Raw genomic sequence first — 11,783 nt, 5'->3', positions numbered from 1 at the left:
GAAATGCTACTTTTACTACTTAAATCTGAATCTACTTTGGGACTTCTATTTAGAACCATTAATTAGTCTGTACAGTCAAGAAACAGAACACCATTCTCTTAATTCTTATAGCTTACTGCATATTTTAGTAGTAGTTTTTTTATTTCCTGGGGTAGGATTCTATGGTCAGAAACTTCCCTCTCAGCACCGCTTTTGTTGTATCCTATGTATTTGGATCATTGTGTTTTTGTTTTTGTTTTTTATTTGTCTCTGGGTACTTTTTGATTTCCACTTTTATTTTGTTAGTGATCCATTGAAGGAACTCTACTTTTAAAAAACATTCCTCACTCTTTCTGCTTATTGATTTTTAAATTATATTTTATCCTTTGCTTGCCCCTCCTTCCGAAAGTCCTGTGGGTTTTATGTGCATTATTTTATAGATATTTAAGGATAATTGAAATCTTTATATTACGTATTTGTGCTCAAGAACATGGCATGCCTTTTGTTCATTAAATGGTTCATATCTATCTCTCAATGCATGGAAAAATTTAAATCACACAGAAGTTACACATTTTTTATGTATTGGGCTGGCCAAAAAGTTCATTCAGGTTTTTCTGTATGATGTTACCAAAAAACTGAAACAAATCTTTTGGCACACCCAGTAACTTCCTAAGTATTTTAATTTTACACTTAACTATACTTTCATAGTAAAAGTAAGGTCTTCCAACTGATTTTTAATTATACAAAAACTGTTTAGTTTGGTATATTAATTATAAACCCAGACATCTTTATCCATATTAAAATTTGTGTTATTTGTAACTTCTCTTACATTTTAAAGAATACAATTATATATCACACACATAATAATAGCTGTACTTCCTTTTCCTCCAAATACATATTTATTTCTTTCATATGGTTGTATAAGCTAGTGTCTGCAGAATGATGCTAAATAAAAATGGTTACAATAGATATACTTATTTCATTTTTCACTTTAATGGGAATTCTTGTTGTTCTATGTTAAACCCTCACACTAGCCTTTGTGCTGATGTCTATATATGGAGAAGGCAACGGCACCCCACTCCAGTACTCTTGCTAGGAAAATCCCATGGATGGAGGAGCCTGGTAGGCTGCAGTCCATGGGGTCGCTAAGAGTCGGACACGACTGAGTGACTTCATTTTCACCTTTCACTTTCATTCATTGGAGAAGGAAATGGCAACCCACTCCAGTGTTCTTGCCTGGAGAATCCCAGGGATGGTGGAGCCTGGCGGGCTGCCGTCTATGGGGTCGCACAAAGTGGGACACGACTGAAGCGACTTAGCAGCAGCAGCAGCTATATATGAATACACACAAGTATATGCATAGAGTTTCATATTTGGAAGAATAAAGTCAGGTCAGATTAAAATAAGTTTGATCAGTGTTTAAAGTGCCAAGCATATCTGTTTTATTTTTTTTTTAATACACTGGCCCTAAATAGTGTCTTTTGAATTGTTCACATTTTAAAAGATTGCCATTTGTTTTTACTAAGTTGTTCTTAAGAAAAGGAAAACTACTATTATCTTTGGTCTGCAAAAGTCCTTTCAAGTTACCATTTTAAGAGGAGCTGACTATTTCATAATTCATAAGGAAGAAACCATAACGTCCTTCGTAGCAGGATACTTCAATCAAAGAGAATTCACCTTAAAAGTAGTACTCTGTCCATTGAGCTTCTGTAAATACATGAGCAAGAAGTCATGCACTGTTCTCCTGTCACACTGTTCAGGCTGAACATACATTTGATGAGAACTGCTTTGTACCCAGCACTCTGCTGATGAATTCAGAAGCATTAGCTCATGTAATAATTCTCCTAACATTGTTTTAAGATAGGCATCAATATACCTTTTAAAGTCATGGGCGCTAAACCGCAGACAAGGTTGTTTGTTCTGAAAGAGAAGCACATGCCTGAGAATGGACACCAAGTCCTCTGATGCCTAGTCCAGCTCTTGCTGGATTAAAGACAATATGGCAAGATACAGGTCACCCAGTTACATCTTCTTTTCAACCTGCTCTGAAAATGGCAATTGTGTCAGATCAAATGTGTCCCTCCTTCTACAAGCATCAACTGAGCACCTGCTTTGCTGCGCAGAGATCTGGTGGATGAGGTGCTCTGCCATCCTGGAGGTCTGCTCATGTGGCAGAGGGGCGGGTTGGAGAGCCTGGGAGCGCTAATCCCACCAGTCACCAGAGGAGGAGGTCGCTCAGGGGAAGGTATGCAGACCTGAGATTCTGGAGGATGCTTAGGATGCAGTTGGGGGCCATGAAAAGGAAGGCTGGAGCGGATTGCAAAAAATGATGCAGGACATCATGTATCATAACGTACAAACAGTGGGGGTTTTGTCTTATTACGTTTTTTGAAAATGTTCTAATATTAAAAATTAGTGAATTCAATGGTGATGATGGCAAGGGAAAAACAGGAGAGGAAAAAGCAAAAAATAAGGAAGATATTGGGGAGGTATAAAATATTGGGATGTCACACATTCCACTTCTCCCTCTTCAGGAAGAACTACACCCAAACTATTCCAATTAGATAAAAGATCATGGCTATAGACTGAGGTGTGTCTCCCTAAAATTTGTATGTTGAAATCCCAATTTCCAATATGACTTTAGGCAATAGGGTCTTTCTGGAAGCAATGACAGTGAAACGAGGTCACAGGGGTGAGGCCCTGATCCGACTGGAGTCGTGGCCTTATGAGAAGAGACACCAGAGCTCTATCTCTTTGTCACATGAGGACACAGTGAGTAGATGACCATCTGCAAGTCAGGAAAAGAATCCATCCCAGAACTTGGTCCTTCCAGAAACTGATCTAGGACTTCTAGCCCCCAGAGCTGTGGCATAATGAATTGCCATTTTTAAGTCACCCAGTCTATGGCATTTCCTTTTGGCAGCCCAAGCCGACTAATGCAGGCACAATCTTTGACAGTGATCAGCTGAAAATAAAGTAAGAGGTGAGTAGTGAGATGAGAGGGTACTTTTAAAACAACTCAAGGAAGTTTTTTACTCGTTACCTGTACTCTCCTCCACCCAGAGGAGATTGTAGGCAGTGTTAGGGACCCCTCCAAACCTGGTGAGGATGTTTGAGGAGATAAATTGGAAAAGTTGAAGGTAGCTTTGTGTGGCATTGGTTTCGTGCATAGGACCTTACAAAGATATGATATTTAGGAGGTGTTCCTAATCTTTGCATGTAACATTGAGAAAGGAGATCATTTCTCCTTATAAACATATAATGTGTTACTCCCAGAAATGAGAGGTCATGTTAAAGGAACCAAAGATTTGAGCCAGTGATGCAATTCATTCATCCGCTCATTCTTCAACCCATATTCATGGAGCCCGAGGAGGGTACCAGGTCCTGGTCCCTATTGCCCATCATCATTACTCATTGAACCGCAAACATTCTTTTGGTTAATCTTGTTTTTTTAGAGTGTTCTGTTGTTCTGTTGATAAACTGTTTGTGATCATGCCCGCCCCCCTCCCCCAACCAAAGACCTTCAGTATCAGGGTGAGGAGTCCTGTAGAATTTTCCCCATTTTAGAGAAGTTCTACATGTACTTCAAAACCTTAGGAAACAATTTCCTAGTTAGTCAAGATGGAGAATCCCAGCTGGGTCTTTCTGTGCAACTGATTATTAGTTTTATTAAAATGTCCATACATACCTGCTACATGTGTCCTCTTATCCCCACAGAGCAGGTCATTGCACTCTGCCCATTATAAGGGCAGAAGGACCATATGTCCTTAGATGGATTCTACCCTCAATGGAGCCAAGAGGGAATGACCCAGAAAAGAACATCAGTTCATAGAAGCTGTACATCACAGAAGCCCAGCAGTCCCTTGAAAGTTGGGAAAAAAAGATTAAAAGACCACTTCTAATCATGGCAGTGATATTGCTGCAGATGCATTGGCATATTTATCCTCTTCCAGCCCCTCAACGTCCTGGGCTGTGGAGACTGTCTTAAGGAGCTTGTGTCGATTTCAGAGCTTTCCTCTGGAAGCTTAACCCTTCTTAACTGTTCTTTAATAGCTAAAAAGAGAGCTGGATTCTGAAACTCCATCACTCAGACATTTTGTAAAACTGATGTTAAGAAGATTTAACCTGAAATGTTAGCTCCATCACTCTTTTCTTACTCATCTGTCACCCTACTCGAGCCTCCAATCCCTCAGATATTCCTGCTGCAGGCTTGGAAAGGGGACTGGTGATAAGGAGTTTCAGCACCAAAGAGTCATTTGCTGAGGTTACAGGAGAATAACCCCCAACCCAAATCCTGAGAAAAATCAAGACCATGCTCCATGGACCCACCTTTACGTCACTCTGCCTTCACAAACAACTTGCAGCCTGAACCGTTTTAAAAACTGGACGTCTGCCCTTCTTTTCTTCTCTAGACCATCTAGGCTAAGAGGTGGGGCTTTATGGATTTTGATTTCATTTGGTTAGATTTTCATGTCTTCTTTGCTCGAAATGGCTTAATGGTTGGGACCGTTTGTCCTATAAGAGGAAGAAGATATCTTTAGGAATATTTAACAAGAAGGTCTAATATTGAACACTGAAAATGAAAGCAGGAGTCACAAGAAAAGGAAAGAGAAAGAGGAACGAGGGGAAAGGAGGAAAGGATCAGAAGAGGTAAACCACCGGAATTTAGAGATCAGAGGATGCTCGGAGGGAACACGGCTGTGGAACTTTCAGGGAGGCGTTCACATAAACCATTCCAACAGAGGAGAGGGTCTCCCTGTTTTCTGAGGTTCCTGGAAGAGCTGGATTGTTCTCCAGTCCAGATCTCGAGGTGTCTCTTCATCCGTCCTGTGCCTTTGGTCCTGGTCTCTGTGGGAATGGACAGTAACTGGTCATGCCCCACTGTCCACATACGTAGGTGGACTTTGCTTAAAACAGATTGATGGTCTCATAATCATGAAATGAAGTTACAAAAAAGTATATAGTTCCATTAATAAACCAGTCATAAAACAGAGCCATCTTTCATTGAGGAGGAAGGAGATGTTTTTGGTGGGGGCTATCGCCCAGCGGGACCCTGAGGGCACCTCACTGACTCTCCTTTGGGAAGGGTGGTCCAGAGCCCTTGAGGAGACAGAGGATAAAAATCTCGGAGCTCTACCAGCAAACCAGTGGGAGTTTTGGTGGGGAGAGGCCAAGGGAAGCTGGTATTCTGGGAATTCTTACAACAAAGGAGATGAACACCTGTCTTCTGGTGTGCAGCTCGGAATAGATGTCCAGGTGATGAGGAAGGAAAAAGCATCCGTGAATTCTGAACATGAAGGAATCACGAGTCTTTATTTCAGTCTAAAGCACACCAGACACTTAGCTAACCAAAGCCCACAATTATTGTGCATAATTAATTTCTACCTAACACATTTTTGATCTCAAACTTTGAAATAAATAGCTTATTAAGGTGACTTCTAAGGCAAAAGGGAAAGATGACTAGTATACAGTAACCCTCGGAGAGTAAGTTTTCCTTGGGAGCTGTCTTTTCTAGATACTTAATGCTGCCATAGGAGAGTATAACCAAACATTATTCCCTAACAGTTTTGGGGGAATGTTACACTAGCTCTGCACCTCCATTGCATCATAATGGAAACTACTGGTTATGCAACAGGGACTGGAAAGATGTGCAGCCCAAGTGTATCCTCATGATATTCTTAGTATCAGCCAATCCCAAACATAGAATGCAGAGGATCATGCAAAGCACTAATTTGCTTTTTGCATCAATCACCTTTCAGTCCTAACAGTGACCACATTGGATGAGGGTCCAGGAGTTCCCTCCCTATCTTCCTCTTCAATTCCAACTCTCTGCAGTTTTTCCTCCCCTGCCATCTTCCCCAGGATCTTCCCTTCATTCCAAAGGAGGCAACGTACTTGATAGAAAGTACTCCCTTTAAATACGTCATCACGGCAGACCAGGGTTTCCTTGCTAATGTTTATCACTTTTCCTGGGTAACTTAAATGCATTTTTATGCTAAAAGGAATATTGCTGGCCTTACCAAGGCTCCTTTCTTGCTGAAGGAAGAAGTAAGTTCAGTTCAGTTCAGTCGCTCAATCATGTCCAACTCTTTGGGACCCCGTGGACCACAGCACGCCAGGCTTCTCTGTCCATTGTTAACTCCTGGAGCTTACTCAAACTCATGTCCATCGGGTTGGTGATGCCATCCAACCAATCTCATCCTTTGTCATCCCCTTCTCCTCCCACCTTCAGTCTTTCCCAGCATCAGGGTCTTTTCCAATGAGTCAGATCTATGCATCAGGTGGCCTAAGTATTGGAGTTTGAACTTCAGCATCAGTCCTTCCAATGAATATTCAGGACTGATTTCCTCTAGGAATGACTAAAGAAGTAAGTAGATGGAAGAAAATCAGATCCTGCCTCAGTGAGATGCTTTCAGCTCTTTGCTTCCCAAAGATGAGATGCTAAGAGCTAAAATTAATGTAAGATGTTAAGTGTGATATGTGTGGGAATGGCCAAGAGGCTGAGATGGGATGCCTCAGTCTCCCGTGAACATTCTGAACTGGTCAGGATGAGCCTTGGGCTAGATATTCGGGCGTGTGTGCTCAGTGGCTAAGTTGTATCTGACTCTTTGCCACCCCATGGACTGTAGCCCACCAGGTTCTTCTCTCCATGGGATTTCTCAGGCAAGAATACTGGAGTGGGCTGCCATTTCCTCTTCCAGGGGATCTTCCCAACCAGGGATCAAACTCATGTCTTCAGTGTATTGGCAGGCAGATTCTTTACCACTTACCGGAAATGTATTTTCTCCAGCTGTGAATGAAGTTGGTCTGTCCACTTCTTCATCAACTGTTCCTTGTTGGGATTTCTAAGTGCCTGTCCAGCACTGTCCTAACAGCTATGGGTATCACTGAGGATTTGGGGGTGATGTGGCATTAAGGCTGCCACACAGCGTGCAATGCAGTAGCAAATGTGAAAATGCCCATGTGGAAGCAATCATGAAAATACAAACAAGAATGTAACTAATTTAAATTTGTGAGGTGCAAGGTCCAATGGAAGAATCCTGGCAGATGGAAGTGATGGGTGGAGAGATGCGGCTGGGTGTAGGAAGATGGCTGTGATTCTCTCGGAGAAGGCAGGGTGTGAGGAGACACTGGGGCAGGCAAGGGGAGGCCAGGAACCTAGAGTGAGCATGCTCGGTGAGGCTGTGACGGGCTCGTCGTGGTCCATGAGGATAAGGGTGGAGGACGCTACACAGAGGCGATGGGGCCAGGTTTCACCTGACTCTGGAAGCCAGGGCAGACCAGAAACTTGAGGCTTGTGTCTCTCAAACCCCAGGCTGCTCATGAATATGTAGCATCTTCCTGGAAACCCAGTGTTATACAAATATTTGGGGGCAAATCATTCCGTAACTTGTGCGCTAAAACAAACACGGACATATTTTGGAGTAGAATATAAAATTGGCATAACTTTCAAAATAAAATATGCATATTTGAAGACATCTTGGCTCATGGCAGATCCCTTGCATGAGTGTCAACCCCCAGGTGCTGTCTTCCATATGGCATGCATCATGGGCCGGTTTGAGAATTTCCTTAGGCAGTAGGAAACGAAATCTCACTGCCTGAGGCTTTGCCCTGTGCTTGGAGCATCTTTTCTGCCCCTCTGAGTATCTTCTGGTCCCACAGCAAGAGCTGATCTTACAACTGGACTAATAGAGCAGAGTGACAGTTGACCAATGCCTTAACGTGGTCCCTTCATATCGACATCTGTATGGTCCTCTGTCGGCTGATTTGCCACCATTCTTTCTATGGCCCTAGAAATAATACTAACGTAGGGGAATAATGTGTGCCAGGTTTTGTAAACATGTTGGATGTGTCCTTTCGAGAAGTGACTATGTCAGGATGGGTCCTGGCAGGCAGGTGGTCCCACAGTCACACTGCAGACCTTTGATCTGGAAGGTGCTTCCTGCCACCCTCATCTCTCTGCCAGCCTCATGGAAGGCATGCTGCCTTTCCTCTGTCGACTGTACAATGTACAATGTCGATTGTACATTGCTGGACAATGTTTAATGGCAGCTTGTAGCTTCATACTTCTTGTAAAGAAATTAGCTGAAGCAAAACAGAATTCAGGTGGGCGATTCAGTCTTGCAGATTGCTGTCTGCCTGTCTGTCCGTTTCTGTTTTTCTCTTTCAGTTTATTGACAACATCATCATGATTTGAAATCCCCCCCGCCCCCGAATCACCTGCTTTTATTTAGCAGGATATTTTAAATAATAAAATACTATCTTCAAAGCTCAGGAAGCCCTGTCTATTTTAATACCAACTTGCTGAAGATTCATTAGTAATTAATGAAATCATTAAGAATGGTTCACAGTGACTGACACCTTCCTGGCAACCACAATCCCCTCTTGTACTTAGTGGAAATGTCATTGGCTCCACAGGTTTGATCTGGGAGGTGGAGTGGTGGGTGGAGGGGGCGGGAATCCGATTACATAAAGTTTCACAACAGCCATCAGCCAGAGCGGAAAGCTGTGAGTCTCTTCCTCCAAGTTTCTCTACTCAGGAAGCTGTGCCTTCATCCACCCAGTGCTGGTCTTCAGAAATCTTGCTAATATGTGTTCCAAGACAGTATCGTGTGGCTTGACTCAATTAGCAAACACGTAGGGTTGAAAGTCACCCTTTCTTTTCTTGTCATTCCTTTTCTCCCGCTTTCACACATTTCCTTTTTCTCTTGGCATTGCCTAGATTTATTCTCCTCTTCTCCCTCTTAGGAACAGAATTTGGCATAAATAAATGATAACTGAGAAAATGGTATAAGCAGGAGGGTAAACATAGGATTCCTCCAACCTCCTACCGCAGGTCAGGGCGATTTGTCAAAGAGAGTGGTTACCCACAAGAAGGACGGGAGCAACAACAGCTGCTATTTAATTTGTGTTTTAATAAACCAACCCACGGTCTTCCTTTTAATTGCCGAAAATGAATCGTGAACCCCCTCCAAAGCCTTTCAGGCCACTAATGCACTGAAATTGTTAAATCGAAATGGACTCCTTTTGCCAGGGCACTGCCCACAGAATGGAGTGCAGTACATTTCATACCTCGATGCCTTTAAATGGTATGAAGCTGATATTTAATACAAATGCGAGCACCAGGGGAATCTGCATACTTAATCTGTGTTCTCCAACTCTCAGAATTAAGCAGTTGTGATCTAGGGGACACAAATGGATCATCCTTCTCTCAAAGAGAATATTTTATGACCAGGCAGTTTTAAAGGCACTGACATAAACAACTGTTTGCAGCTTCTTCTCTCTCCCCCTCTCATCTTCAAAAGGCAAAAAGTACGTGTAAGGACTTGCTGTTTTAGACAGCGTTTTAGAAAATCACTCAAAGTGCTTTCTTTTCCTTTGAGGATGACTGAACCTTTGATAAGTGCTCGAGAGAGTTCTTATAACTTACTTTATTTCTCTTATTTTCTAAAGGAGGGAAAGGGCGATAGTGCGAAGGCAAAGAGCTGAAGCCTGCTTTCTCTTGGAAGTGGAAACCTTATGGCTTAAATCATAAAAGTATTATTTATGGTTTTCCCTCCGTGACAGAACATGCCAGATTTTCTGGGACAGGGTCAATTTCAAATGAACAGCTAAGTTTAATTTTGCCCTGGTGCTTTGTGAGAATTTCATCCAGACAAAGGAAGGAAATAGGCAACAGACACTTTGCTACACTCCTTGTCCTAGTTTTTGATTCGTAGTAGACGGTCACTCCCCTCTTAGGCATGTGGATATTTGGAAAGCCAGTATGGAAATGACTTAATTTTTTGAGGTCTGTGCCTCACAAATAAAATGTGCATCCCTCATCTTATTTCCTTCCAGTGCTCGAGGGAGAAAGAAGACATGGAGGGAAGAGCTGCTTTATTTTCCAGAGAGAACAGGGGCCCCAAGAGCTTGGAGGGATGGCTGTAGCTGTCAGTGCATTTAGTCCTGAATTTTTACCTCCTGGAATCCAGGGTCCCTCCCCTACCCCGCCAGCTGGATGAGTGATCACGGCGAAATAAAGATTCCAGGAGGCTCAGAGGCACACTCAACGTTTTGAGCTGAGTTTTATTAGTCAGCGCACTTATTGAATGCTAGGTGCTGTCAGTGGAGTTATAAAGATATGCATGATTCTGGCTCTGCCCCTACAAAGCTTGTGATGGGCATAGTCCCCTGGAGGAGAACCTCACTGAACGAGGCAGGAGGAGCAATCTATTTGCCTCCAAGGATGCAGATGGTGATAACAATTACAGTTGTTTGAGGCCACGGGAGGATGAACTGGAACCGTAGCCTGGACTCAAAGATGGGTGGATTCCAACAGGAGAAGAGGGAAGGATTAGTTCTAACTGATCTGAAATTGGACATCCCGAGAGCTTCCTTTAAAAGACCCTTTTCAAATTCTTTTTCTTACTCTTAAAAAATTCAGCTATCAAATGATGCCCACTATCCAATAATGTCCTTTCCATATAGTGAAAAATAAAGGGAAAATTAAGGGAACATAAAAGGGCAAGACTCATGCTTCATAATTCTTTGTTGAGCAAGGGAAAGCATTTGGGTTTTTCTCACCCTTGGATGAGCTGATGATGTGAGTCTAAGCAATTCACTGAAGCCACTTGGGAACAACCAAAAGCCAGGGTCCGAGCAGAACTACTAGCTTGGCAAATGCCTGTCTCTCTGGACCTCCCTGCGAGGCCAGTGAGGAATTTCAGACTTTCACTGACTTTAAAATCTGCTCTTCTGAGACTGAAGAAGGTGTAAAGAGAAGCTGTCTTCTCAGGTGGGGGCTGAGGTGGACCACGAGGGAAAGAATGGATGGACGAATCCGCTGAAGGTGCACAATCTGTCCCTCTAAATAATTTAAAATGACCTTCACATGCCCTCCAAAGTGGCCCCGGGAAATACATCACTAGATTCCTTCAGCCTTTTACCTAGCTCTGCTTCCCAGAGCCTGTGTTACACAGGCAGAAACCCCACCGTCATATTTCTCTCTGCCCTCAGGAACATTCACCAGTTGGGGGGGAAAAATAAGGCCAGAAAATTGTTGCTGTGGGCTCTGTGTTGTGGAAGTTAAAATGAGGGTGCAAGAATCTGATTGCTTGATAGCTGCCCCCCGCCCCCCATCTCTCTCTCTCACCCCCACCCCTTCTCGGCTCTCCCGAACCCCCCACTTTTTCTACCCTTCCTCCCTCCCCCGGACTCGCAGGATTGCACACCAGTACCCCCCCGCCCCCCCCAAGCACACCGGGCCGGAGGAGAGCCTTACAGGTTGTCAATGAAACCTGGAATTATTTCCTTTGATGGCTTAGATAATAGTAGGAGCCAGAGCAATGAGTGAGGTCGTCTGAAACCAATGCAGTCCTGCCCGGGCCCCGGGAGCCAATCGCAGGAGCAGAGGGCGGGGCGTCGGCGCCCGCAGATAATTGCTAAGTGCCTCGCTAGCACAGTTGGTTCGCGCTGCCGAAAGGTCTGGTCGCCGAGGCAGGAACGCGCAATCCTCAGCGTGCACCATCCCCATAGCATCCCTCCAGGCTCCGCAGGCAGCGAGCCTCTGGGCACCGGGCCCCTCTGCTCCGCGGAAAAGGTACTCCCGCTGCGTCTCCCCGGGTGTGTGTGTGTGGGGGGCGCTGCGCCTGGTCCCCCATCCTCAGGGGCTGGCAGTTGAGCCTCTGTCGAGGGGGCGCAGGAAGAAAAGTTTAGGGGAGGAAACGTGACCAAGGAGGGAAATCCCCGTCTTCTGTTGGGAGGAAAACAAGCTGATGATTTGGGAAACTTCTGCGCTGTCTACAACTGGGGTTTGTTTACAA

At 44.0% G+C, this 11,783-nt stretch overlaps 1 protein-coding gene across 1 annotated transcript in view; it reads left to right on the top strand.

Moving 5' to 3' along the window:
* The first annotated feature begins 11,441 nt into the window (after positions 1 to 11,441).
* ZMAT4 (zinc finger, matrin-type 4) overlaps positions 11,442 to 11,783 on the top strand; it is a 379,178-nt gene continuing 378,836 nt past the window's right edge. Inside the window, exon 1 of the mRNA XM_010846367.1 lies at positions 11,442 to 11,560. The gene's annotated coding sequence lies outside the window, so the exon portion shown is untranslated. The remainder of the gene's footprint in view (positions 11,561 to 11,783) is intronic.

Source organism: Bison bison, unplaced genomic scaffold (genome assembly GCF_000754665.1).
Source record: "Bison bison bison isolate TAMUID 2011002044 unplaced genomic scaffold, Bison_UMD1.0 scf7180017864236, whole genome shotgun sequence".
In the NCBI taxonomy this organism is placed as follows: domain Eukaryota; kingdom Metazoa; phylum Chordata; class Mammalia; order Artiodactyla; family Bovidae; genus Bison; species Bison bison.
Note: the sequence above shows the minus strand (reverse complement) of the source record. Positions and strands in the feature narration are given on the sequence as shown.